The sequence below is a fragment of the Chelonoidis abingdonii genome, chromosome 1 (assembly GCF_003597395.2).
Source record: "Chelonoidis abingdonii isolate Lonesome George chromosome 1, CheloAbing_2.0, whole genome shotgun sequence".
In the NCBI taxonomy this organism is placed as follows: Eukaryota; Metazoa; Chordata; order Testudines; family Testudinidae; genus Chelonoidis; species Chelonoidis abingdonii.
This window is the reverse complement of record NC_133769.1, coordinates 135,095,504-135,108,326: the sequence shown is the minus strand read 5'-3', so window position 1 is coordinate 135,108,326 and position 12,823 is coordinate 135,095,504. Positions and strand designations below refer to the sequence as shown.

Below are 12,823 nucleotides of genomic sequence, written 5' to 3'. Positions count from 1 at the left end.
AGAAAAAAATGTCCCAACCAGTCCTTCCTGTTATCAGCATGGATAACTTGTTTTTAACCCTTAAAAAACAAACTGTCCGTATACATTGGAATACACAAAATAACAAATAAAAGGAACTGCAGTCAGGTTAATCAACCAAGCAAGAGAATTCAATGCAGCCTGTATAAATGATTATATGTACTGTCCAGCAACATGTCATAATATTCTCAGGAGCTTGTGATATTGTTATTTGTGGATGACACTTCTGAATGGGCTTTCATTATATCTACCTATATAATTCACTAATTATATACATAAATACAAACATGTTGCATGTTGAAAAGTGAAATGTTTTTATTGTCCTGCATTTGGGGTGACCACACAATGCTCCAGCAGCAATGTAAAATAAAGCTCTGTGTACGATTACGCCGGGTCATCCCAAGGAATAGAATGTGCTGTTCCATTCTTCCTCTTTCCATTATGTTGTATTCCATAAATATCCACGTTATATGTTCCGATGTTCACTCCACTTAACTCTGCTGTTCTCTTTTCTGAAAATCATTTTTTTTTCAGTTTTTTTTCAACTCTCCCCTGCCCCCAGTAATGCTACTCAGTATGTCCACAATTACATAACCAAATCCCTGCAAATGGGAGACATCTCTTTCTCTCTATCTTGGCTCTCATATGGCCCTCATCACATAGCATAGCAGAGCAGGGACTGAACCCAAGGCACTTGAATCCTACCTCAGTACCCTATCCACTAGACACTTCCAAGCAGGTGTCTACAGTATGATCCTCTAATAGAGACAGCTCTTTAGAGAAGTCAATTCTCTAATGCCCTGTCTACACTATAGTACCACTACATTTAAACTAGAGAGACCTACATGAATCTACAGATTTGTAAATTAATTAATTATTTTCATTCCTGTCAAACCAAGAAACTGTGATAGCCCTGCATTAGTGTAATTAGTCCCAACTAACATGACATCATTACACACACCTGCTGCTTTCACACATTCCAAATTCTTTCTATATAATCTAAAATCAGGTGACTGAGATGACCTAGGTCCTAAACACTTTGAGACAAATCCAGACGTTCTGTAAGTAGGCACATCTCCATTTAAGTCCGTGGCATTGCACCAGGTCTGACTTTGGACCATGATTGTTTCATTCAGGAGGATGAACATATTTTGATGTACATATCAGATAACTGTGTTGTTATTTTATAATTGTATGTAATGCTAGAGTGGTGTAAGGTAATTTACAGGGAGCAAAGAGATGTAGTGAAATCCTGGTTCCATGGAAGTAAATTGTAAAACTCATAATGATTTCAACAGGGCCAAAATTTCATCCATGTTTCCTGCCTTTAGGAGCTTCATCCTGTATCCTAAAGCAGTCAGAATACAACTGACTCCTCTTGGAAAGTCCTTTATGATCAGATTTTCAGCCCAGATATCTCTTTTATACACTTCCTTCACTGGGAACTGCCTTTAACAGGGAGACATCCAGACAAACACCATGACAAGGTGTTTGTTCATTTAGCGTTTCTCTCTTATTTCTCCACATTTACATCTTTTCAGAAGAGAGAAACATGATAATTTTTCCTTTAGCAGAATATCTGTTCTAAAAATGCATCTGTTCTAAAACTGCCAAATCTTTTTCAAAGCCATTTTGGTCAATTTTTTACATCATGTTTTCTCACATGCTTTGTTATCAGATGTGGTTTCATATTCATATCAAACCCCACATTCCTCATCTCAGTTTCTGCAAAGATATCAGGCATGTTATGTTTTTTTAAGCTCCCCCCCCCCCACAACCTTCCAAGCTCTCTATTCTAGTTTTGCTTCACCTGTTTCATTATTGCTCTTTCCATTCCATGAGTTATCTTTGTAGTTGTCTGGCTATGCTGAAAGAATGACGGGAGACATTAGATATGGGTTTAATCAGGCTGCAACTTTATTATTAGATGTCTGGGACTAACCCGGTGGATAAAATGTGCAGTGCAGGTGAAAACCCCCATAATTCACCAAGGGTGGGGGGGAGTGCTTTTTTCAGCCTCTCCCACTCCCGTGCTTTCCGTTCATGTCCCTTCAGCAGATTCACTGCCAGGACCCTCCAATTCCAGCCTATTTGTGTGTGTGTGTGGGAGCTTCCGCCAGCTCCCCCACTGTTCATCCAGGTCCCTCCAGCAATTCCCTTTCTGGGACCTTACCAATTCCAGCCAATTCCGGGGGGGAGGGGATTCCACCAGCTCCACCCCCCTTTTCATCCAGGTTCCTCCAGCAACTCCCTTACCGACCATCCCCGCTCGTAGGAGGCGTTAGGGTGGACTATAATGATGCGGGGTTGGCTCCCTGCTATACCAATTAGAGGAGTCTCCAACTGCCCCAAGCTTGCTCAATTACCAAGCACCTCTCCTTAATTCCTTTTCCAAGCCATTTATCTGTTCTTTTGTGCTTCAATTTATGGAGTACCTGCACTGAACATCCGCTATACACTTAAATAAAGAGTTGCAAGATATGGCCTACCGCCCGTCATGCTGTGCATGAACAGTGCCCACCTGAACCTGCTGCGAGGAAGGCGAACCCCACCCCCACCCCACCCCCACTGCACTTGGCCAATATGGTGGTAAAGGAAAAATTAACTGGGCAGCTAATATAATGCCCAAGCAAATATAGCTAAACACCTTCCATATTTGTGACCTAAATAGAGAGGGAGGGTGGGTGCTGCCCAGCCTGTTCCGAGTGAATGAGGGGAGGGGGCAGGCTCAGGCTCATTCCTAGACCCCTCATTCCTAGGTGGTGAGTCATCCACCACGCTGACTGCTTTTCCAGCAGTTTTACATCTCCTTCCCTCCCCCAAGCCAGAAAGCATTGCCCTCTTCTCCCGGCCAGCCAGACAACTCCCTCCACCCTTCCCCCTGCTTAAAGTGCAGGGTGGTGAATCTCCCACTTCTTTCCTTTGACTGCCCTCTTTTATTGTTGTATCTGTAGTCCACTTAGGTACTAGAACCCGCTGACTTATTCTTCTCATAGGCTTGCCATCTTAATAGCAAATTTTTACTTTGCTTCTCTGGTCAGATCAGCTCCTCCCCTCCTTCCTTCTGGCAAACATGATACTCTGCTTCCTATTTAAATATTTAACACACTGTAAAATGTGCCAATGTATCTGTTTGCCCAACTGAACAGCTGGATGTATACAATTTGTGTATTTTTAAAAATAGGATAGAATGGTCTCCAAAACTGAGGTGGGAATCAGCTGGATCAGCCTTAGTCAGCCATGTGCACACAGAGAATCCAGAGGCTGATACTCTGAAGCAACATGGGGCTGAGATATCACCGATAAAGAAACTCTTCCACCTCAACTACACTAAATAAGTACAGAAAGGGTATATGCTGGTGTAGTTTCCTATAAAGATTTCATAGGCATGGGTTTGAGATTACCATGTTATTAAAGTAGAGGACAACACTACAAATACATGAGAGTAGATTTACTCATATGTGAAAGTATTCTCATGATCAGGCCTTTAATTTCTCTTTCAGAATTTTAGGCATAAAATCAAAAACTAAAACCAAAAATCCACTCCTTACTTTTACATTCCTAGTAGTATAATAGAGATGGCCAGATATTTTTGTTGAAACCATCAGAATGTTTGTAACAAAAAACACAGGATTCATTCTTTTGTTTCCTGATTCAGGAAAGCATCTCTATTCAGTAAAGCATGTGCTTAAGTCCCATTGAACCCAACATAAACGTGTGCTTTCTGAACTGGGGCCTTGGTGCACATCAAAATGTATTGTTTCTCAAGGTAAATGTTCAAGAAATATTACCTTCTTCAATGGGAATTATGTGAACAATGTGGAAAAAACAGGATGCTGTACCAGGCAAAGAGCAACGGCGTATCAGCTATAGTATCTGAGACATGAAAGTAACACATACTGAGACTACATAAAAACAAAAGAAATACAGAGACAAGCTAGACAGCTAAACAATTTGTTCAAGGAAAAAATCCCAATAATTAATACACAGTATGCAGACCAAGCATTTAACACAATAACTTATTCTGTTTATTTAATATCTGCACATTATGGTATTGAAGAGAGACATATTTAATTTTTAGCCAAAACCCCACAGTTAGTTGGTGGCTCTTCACTAATCCATTGTACCAAAAACATACTAAACTTCAGCTTTAGGATTAATGGCTGAGAGTGGAAATCAATGTGGAATTTTAACTTAAATGGAGTAAATAATTTTGGAGGTGAAAAGATGAGAGAAACCTTCTTATCATTGAGAGTCTAAATTCTGCAAGCTTTTGCATCCAAGCTTATGAATTTCTTGGATTTTTATTTGTGTTTGTTCCATTCTTAAAGTCATATCTGAGAAGTATCTGGGCCAACTGATCAGTTTGGCCCCAAAGAGGCATTTTTAAAATGAACATTTATAAGGAAAAGAGTATTCATATCCTTTCAATATCTCCTGTATATATACAATCCAGCATGGAAACACAAACAGAGAGAGAGTGTGTGAGTGAGTGAGAGAGAGGGAGATGTTAGTGAGGGCAGACTTTTCCTCTAGAGTTATATTGATATATGTTTTCTCTCTCATAGGTACTATATGCAGTTCTGACTAGCACAGTTCAGGTACCCCTGATGTAGGAAAGGATGTCAGGTATATATCTTGCAGGGCTTACATTTTTCCTATGCATGAATCCCAGGTTTGTAGAGAATACAGTACCTTCTAAGGCACCAATTCTGCAAAGACTTATGCACATGCTTACTATATGCACTGACAATAGTCCCACTGAGACTTTCCACAGTCTGTAAACTTAAACCTTGTATAAATCTTTAAAAGATCAGGGCCTGAGTCTGTTCAATTCCCCCCTTGCACAAAAAGTTTCCCTAAGGTAGATCACAGGCAATTTTCAAAGTATTTTAATATTTCCCCAGTGTTTTTTTAAATCAGTATTTGTAAAAAGCCTTTTGGGGATAAACTGATGACTGTGTAAGCAGAGATCCAAGCAGAAAATGCAGATTTTAGAGATACTTGCCAAGTGCTACAGATCACCATCCAGGCCAGAGCTATTTCTTGATTACATTCCATGTATTAAGGGCATGTGCAAAAGAGCTATGTTTGCACCCATTTGTCTTTATAGTTTTACCAAGAGAAAGAGGGAATGTGCTGGGGACCATGGGAGGGAAATGAGAGGAGGAGGAGGAGGTTTATTTTTGTTTTATCAAGGAATGAACCAGGAAAGAAAATAAAACAGGAAGCTCCCTTCGATTTGTAAGAAGAAAATAAGAAAGGCAAGGGCACCAAGAAAAATCCCCCTACCCCTTCCCTGATGCAGGCCAAAGACATGGTGGGGAATGTTTAATTTCTTAGCCTCTTACATCAGCTCCTACACTAAGCAGGGCAAGAAAGTAAAGCAAAGAGACCAACAAAAGTGACAGCATAATTAATCAGAGGAGAATTATGTCACTACTAACACTAAGTAGACTTACCATTCAAATCAAATAGAGACAAAATTTGCTCTCCTATGGGTGCTCACAATTCCCTCCCCCATGGGAATTGTGTACATCAGATACAGGCCTTTGCTCAGAAGATTTAGTTAGGGAATCTACTTTTGACTTTAAAATAAACTAATTCAAACAATGTAGAGCATAAATATTTCTTTACTGTTCTTTACAGGTTGTTTACAGGATTATCTCAATTTTTGCAGCAACCCTTCTCTCTCCCAAGCCTTAAAAACACAACCCAAATGACTATGCATTTACCTTTTGTAACGGGTAAAGATTTGAAATGGCGTCTTTGTGGCTGGAACATATGGAGAAGGGGAGAGGGAAAATACAATATATGCTAAATAGGTATCACCTTGCATTGCACATTGCAGCCCTGATGGTAGCCATTTTTCACTTGGATAACCAGCGTGGTAAAGATTGTTATGAAAATATAAAAAATGACTAGCTTCTACAAAGCAAACTGGAACGAAATGCCCGTTCCTAGAATGGGAATGTGCTAAAGTCTAGCTCAAGAGTACAGTGTCAGAGGATAGTTGTGCTCTTTGTAGTGTATGATGACTTAAAAGAAAAGTCTGAAACAAATCCTTTTTTGTTTGTTTGTTTGTTTTTTTACTTTTTTTCAAAGTCTATTTGAGAAGCATAGTGTTTCATAAAAAACAAAAACAAAACAAAACAGCTATGTGTTTCTGGGGCCAAGGCCATGCTCGGACAAGGACATCTGCTTCAAGCGAAAAAGCATGTTCTAACTGGATCAGAACCGGCTCTTCCACGATAGCTCAGCACATATAAGTCAGTTTTACACTTTGTGACAGCAGCATAATGCAGAATGCCAGTTAGATTGTATGTCTATCCCACAACGCGCAATGAGGCAGTGTACCAATGCTTCATTGTTTTGTGACCACAGAACATTCACTGTGTGGAGAGAAAAGAGTCTGAAAAGAGAAACTATGATTTTCTAATTGATGCAAAAACAACAAACCCCCACTACTGTTTCCATTTGACTCCTTGAAAAGCAGCATGTAACTGTTTTATAAGGGCTTCCCACCAAGACCATTATTTTTCAACTTATACAGTATTCCTCAACTGACCCTTAAAAGGTGGAACCCTTCTGTCCCACTTTTACATTCGTTATTTTTCCTTTCCCATGCAGAATGTTGATGTTTAAAGTGAACCATAAACACACCGCAGTGCTAATTTTCACAGCCTTAACACATTCTCCCTCCCCCTTCTACTAGGTTGGTGGGATTTTTTTTCCTGTGGATTTTTGATATTTTTGTTCTCACTCATACATTCCAAGTATCCTATCCATGCCATCTGATGTGCTGGTTTAAACTCTGTGATGATAGTCCAAAGAATATCTCCTTAGCCATCTCCTTCACTGGAAAATCTTGAGATCTATAACCACCAGCAAATACTTATAAAGAATTAAAAGTAGTTGGTGTTAGTGTTTCATTGCCAGGAAATGTTTCTCTCTGGAAGTTTATTCAGAATGATAACCTGGGTTATGCTAACCTGCCTTAAAGTCCAATGTGTCATAGGAATATTTCAAATGTAATCGGATTCTTGTAGACAGTCACAGAATCACAGAAAAGGACTAGTTCCATATACCTATTGTAATTAGATATTTTAAAAATATTTCCCCCCATTTACAAAGCTACCTGTAAGCTGTAATAGCATCCACATGAAAGGAGCACAACACTTATTCTCTCATTTGCATGTAAACATTTGTTGGATAAGACATTTAGACAAAGTCCTGAACACTATGGGAATTAAAGATCCCATGGTATTTTTTGAAAGAGATGTGGCTCACAGAACTGGGTCTTATATTTAGGACAGCGAATCTCATTGCCATGGGAAAACGATCATTCCTGCACTAGATACCGTTTGCTATATCATGCTTGCTGGGTCTTTTTGCTCTGTCATGACTGTGAGCAAAATGTGATGAATACTTGCTGGAACAATCATGAAACAGTAACTTTTAGTCATTGGGAATGCGGTTAAGAGTTAATACTCTGCTAATTTATGGTTTGTCATATTGCTAGATGATGGCTTAATAACAAAGGAAAAAATGACCATAAAAAAGGTGACTCAATGCATGTCTTTCAACTGACTAACAAGTAACACACTAACTACATGCTAGCTTTCACTAATATAACAACAACAACAAGAAAAAAAAAGGAAATTATGTAATTCATGCACATTTTTCTAAAGGCCTATTAATCCCATGAAAACAAAGCAAAAGGAAAGGGACTTCTGATACCAAATGAACATTTACCACTTTTTCTATTTAAAGTTAATTATACTGGGTGGATTTTCAAAAGTTTTAACTCTGATCCCATTGAAGCCAATGGGAATTCACCACACTGACTTCAACCACAACAGTGTGAGGCTGGTGCTCAGACCAGGTGCTTTTGAAAATCCCATCCAGTATCTATACTCTTCGATTTCCTCTCTGGTATGTGCACATCTCATTTACAACATAAAAATGGTTACATTCAAAAGATCGTCAAAATAAATGCAAGCTCTGAAAAAGTGGGTTTTGGTCTGATGCAACATGGGAGACATTGAAGCAAAGACATTTCTGTCTTCTAAAGTACCTTATTACAAATTCTGCTCAATGAATTGTGCTGCAGGGCTCCATATCTCCCCTGCATCATGGTATCGGCAGGACTTTTTTGTTCTGAACTGGTTTTATCTTTTCAGTCAGCCAGCCCATGGCTGGTTACTACAGACATTTTTTTCTCTCATGGTAAGCCTGAAGTTTCACAGCTCAGTTTTATAACACTTTCTGCAAATTTTCACTATAAAACCCAGCAACATTCTGTTTAAAAGGATTCAAGGATTAGTGGCCCAAAATTAGAGGTGCAAAAAAGATTTTATAAAACCAAAATAATAATAAATACTACTACTTTGTGATTTTATAGCATTTACTATGTGAGGAGCTTCAGCACTTTGCAAATAGCCATCAAAACGTCCCTGGGAGGTACAACAGGAGCTATTAAAATCAACATTTGCCAAGTTACCATAAATATTTCCCATTCTAAGTATAACTGTGGAATCACAGATACTACGTATGGTAACTACTAGAAACCCTCACTTTTTGATGACCACCACCTACAGCTTCGAGTCTGCAAAGGCTTTCACATGTGCTTCCCTATATGCACAATAAACAGCCTAACTGACTAGAATAGCACTACTCACAGTGGGTAAAGTTAAGCACATGTATAAGTCTTTGCAGGATTACAGTCTTAGTTAGGTATTATTTTCCATATTTTTCAGTGAGGAACTGAGGCATGGAGAAGTTAAGAATGATGTGCTGAAGCCCACACATTAAGTCTACGAATGAACTGGGAAGAGAATCCATATATTATTACGTCCAGTTCTAGTGTAAACTTTGCAAAAGCACTTACACGACTTAGGACGTTATGTCCCATTTTCAAAATTGAATGAGGCACTTAAGAGACTAAATCTTATTGAAAGTTAATAGGACTTAGGTTAAAGTCATTTTGAAAATGAGACTTAAGCTCTTAAGTTACTTAAATGCATTTGATATTTTTACCCTTAGAGTTTAAACAAAGAGGCATCCCTTCTCTTCCAGAATTTGCTTGAATAGAAATTAGGAATGGGCCTGATCTGTGGTATTTCCTGCAGAATAGTGACAAAGGGTAATAATACAGGCCCATATGTTCCAAAGATATTCATGCTGAAAAGTGTAAAAACTTACCAAAAACCATTCCTTGAAATTCAGTACAAACACTTAAATTTCCTGTCTGGTATGCCATCATCTCAATTTACAACACAAAAATGGTTCCACACACAAGATCCTCAAAATAAATGCAAACTCTGAAAAAGTGGGGTTTGGTCTGATGTAACATGGGAGACGTTGAAGCAAAGTCACATGCATGCCACCATGGGAAAATGCAGTAAGTTGCTACAAAAAACTGAGATAAATTAATACAGCTTTACACAGTATTAAACTTGCTATCAGCAAAAATCCACTCTCTGGGGTGGCAAACTATAAATGTATGCGCATAAAGAGATCATTTGCAAATGGCTCAGATGTGTGGGCTTAATCTTAGGCTGCAAGGTACTTGGCAAAATGTGCTGTACATTTCTGTCTCCTAAAGTACCTTATTACAAATTCTACTCAATGAATTGTGCTGCAGGGCTCCATATCTCCCCTGCACCATGGTATCGGCAGGACATTTGTGTTCTGAATTGGTTTTATCTTTTCAGTTAGCCCGCCTGTGGCCAGTTACTACAGACATTGTTTCAGGTAAGCCTGAACTTTCACAGCTCAGTTTTATAACACTTTGTGGATTATGTTAACACTTTCAGCAAATTGTCACTATAAAGACCAGCATATGGCCACAGCTACTAAAAAAATGCCCCAAATGAATTATTTCTCTGTAACAGCACTATAACTACAGGCAACACCATTAAAACAATGATAATTCTACTGGGTAGGGTTATCCCTCAGACCCATATGCGGAGGGTCACTTCACATACAAATCTTCTTCATCCTAGATGGACAGGGGAATGGCAAGGAGCAGCACCATCCTCTTCTACTGCAGATCCCACAGAGCATGCTGGGGAAGATGGCAGAAACAATGTGGTCTGAGGGGGGTTGGAAGGCTGTACATTGTCTCTCCTGTCCCCTTCCCCTGGACCCACAGAGATTCTGAGAAATTGATAATACAGCCTGGAGCGCCATTATTTTTTTTCCTATGAATTCATTTCTCCCTGTCCACACATCCCCAGAGGAAGTTGGAGCCACACTCCCAGGGTTGGGGGGATGAGGGTTAGAGCCACTGTGGAGACATATGGCCTCTGAGCGATGGCTATAGCCTACTGCGGATGTCCCCAAATCATTTCACACAGACCATGTCACAAAGGAGGGAACGCCTTCCATCTCAGACAGAATCTCTTTCAAACATACTCAGAATGGTACAGTTCTCTATAGATGTAAAAGAGAGATCTAGTGGAGGTAAACTTTCAAAGTAGAGTGTGTGGATTTAACTACATGACTTCCCATGACATTAAGGAGTAACTTGGATAAGATCCTTGCATAATGCTTTGAAAAGTTACACGGTAGTGTCATAATTGTACCAATTTCAGACACTACTTATTGAGCAAGTAATTGTACCACCAAAGCTGCATGGCTTTTTGTAGCTATATAGTTAGTGTCATGTAGTAAATTAGCAAGTTGTAGCCATCTTCTATGGGCCAGAGCCTTAGCTGATGTAAATCAGCACAGGTCCATTGACAACAACAGAACTACCCCGATTGAAACCAATTGAGAATCTGGCCCTAAGTGTTTTGTATAACAAGTAAAACACCACCACCTTACTCTTACATAGTGTTTTTCATCTTAGATCTCAAAGTGCTTTTACAATGGAGGTCCCTATACCTATTTCTACAGATGGGGAAACTGAGTCTCTGGGAAGGAACAGACTTGCCCGCAGTCATCCAGCAGGTGAGTGGGGAATTGAACCAATATAATAATCTCTTAATTGCAAAAAAAGAAGTCCCAAACCCTGTACGTGTCACAAATCACTATGGCATGCTGCAGCAGTGCAAGTGCACACAAAACACAGCTACTATCAATAATGTAACACCAATGACTATAATGCAGCTAGCTAGGTATTTTCTCTCTCTCTCCTTCTGATTTACAATCTTTACAAATGCTGGCTATTGTTATTCATCAATATCTAGTGTTAGGATACCCACTGCAGGATACATTTTCATGAAAAAGGCTTTGGAAACAAAAATAGAACATAACAGTATTTCGTGTGGGTTGTGAGACTAATTTTAAAACTGCTAATATAATTGCAGACACGTCTCCTTTCAGAATGTTAGTTCTATGCAGATGTAACAGGACCTGCACAATCGCGCAGCAAGCAACGCCTGCTGATTACTATTTGCAACAGGAGCGTACTGAAAGGCTCTCTCTAGACTGCGATTAAAACTAGGCTAATTCCCAAGTATGTTTGGGCCCAGTTGTTAACAGGGACTGAGCGCTGTTTCTGTGACCAGTGGGAACAATTTGTTTTTCCTGAGACCTGTGCTAACTCCTGCCGTTACTCCTGCATGCAATCTACAGCGTGGTACTATATTCATGGTGCTAACAGTACTTACATAAATTATCCCCACCATGCTAGTCAGGGAAAGGGAGCTAGATACTAGAAAGAAAGAAAGGAAAGATGAGTCAGTGGGTTCATCTAGGATTTTGTTCCCTTTGTTTTGAGTCAGCCGTTGTACCCCACAATACTGTAACCAAATATTATTCTAGAGCCTCTTTTTTTTTTTTTATAAAAAGGGGGAGACATATGGATCTTTCTGAGTTAAACTCAGTTCTGGAATGTACTGAACAAATATTTTACAAAAGGGAGAAAAGTTTACTTTGGAGTAATGTTACTGTTGAATGATTTGTAGTGCTCATAGCTGAATGATAGAACAGCCTTAAAAGCTGTATTTTACAAAGGCTTCTCACTGTTTGGAGGAATTAAATTGATCATATGCAGAAACAGGAAAATAATGATTATTTTGCCAATTAGATGAATAAATAGTTAACAGGCTAAATCTGCCATACAAGTTTATGTCAACGCCATTTCCTGCATGGAAACCTGATAAAGGAGCAGGCATGTCAGAGAAATCCATACTTAATAAGGCACTGTGCATTTATGAGGTTTCTTTTGAATCACAAAGTCTGGGTTAGTCAATGAAGCTTTCAAATTATCTGACTTGAAAATTAAGGTTTGGCAAGGTCCACTGACATCTGTTTGCTACCACTTTATTTAGCCCCCTTGTACATTCCCTGGAGGTATCACATACAAGCTGCTCTGCAGTACCACACTACAGCAACTGCAGACAGAAGGGAATGTAGACGGACATGCAAAGTGTTTAAAATAGGAAGCACAGGCTCTGTGCTAGGGGCTAACATAACAGGTGTCTATATACTGGGAGCTTATATTAATGAGGCTTCTGTTACACATATACTAGACTGCCGTCAGTCTTTTCAGAAGTAGATGAGTATTTTGGTTAAAATCAGACAGAGTAACCTCATAGTAACCTCCAGTCTGGCTCACAGCCACTAGGGAGGATTCTGAAGGAGTGTCCCTTAGAGCTGCATTGATTAGATTTCTTCCCATAATACTTCCAGTGTTTCTGCTCAGTAAACCTTACTGACAATTGAGTCTAGAATAAAGGGCGGTGGGGGGAATAAAAGCTGATCTCCTTGTGAAAATGGGCCATAAAATTAACTAGGTTCCAAACATCAAACAATTCTTTTTGCTCTACTACAGCCAGAAAACGAGAGCCTGTGA

General features: G+C 39.4%; 1 long non-coding RNA gene across 6 annotated transcripts in view; it reads right to left on the bottom strand.

Annotated features, from left to right (window-relative positions):
- The window catches only part of LOC142047457 (uncharacterized), a 128,481-nt gene that overhangs the window by 16,205 nt on the left and 99,453 nt on the right, over positions 1–12,823 (bottom strand). The window lies entirely within an intron of this gene.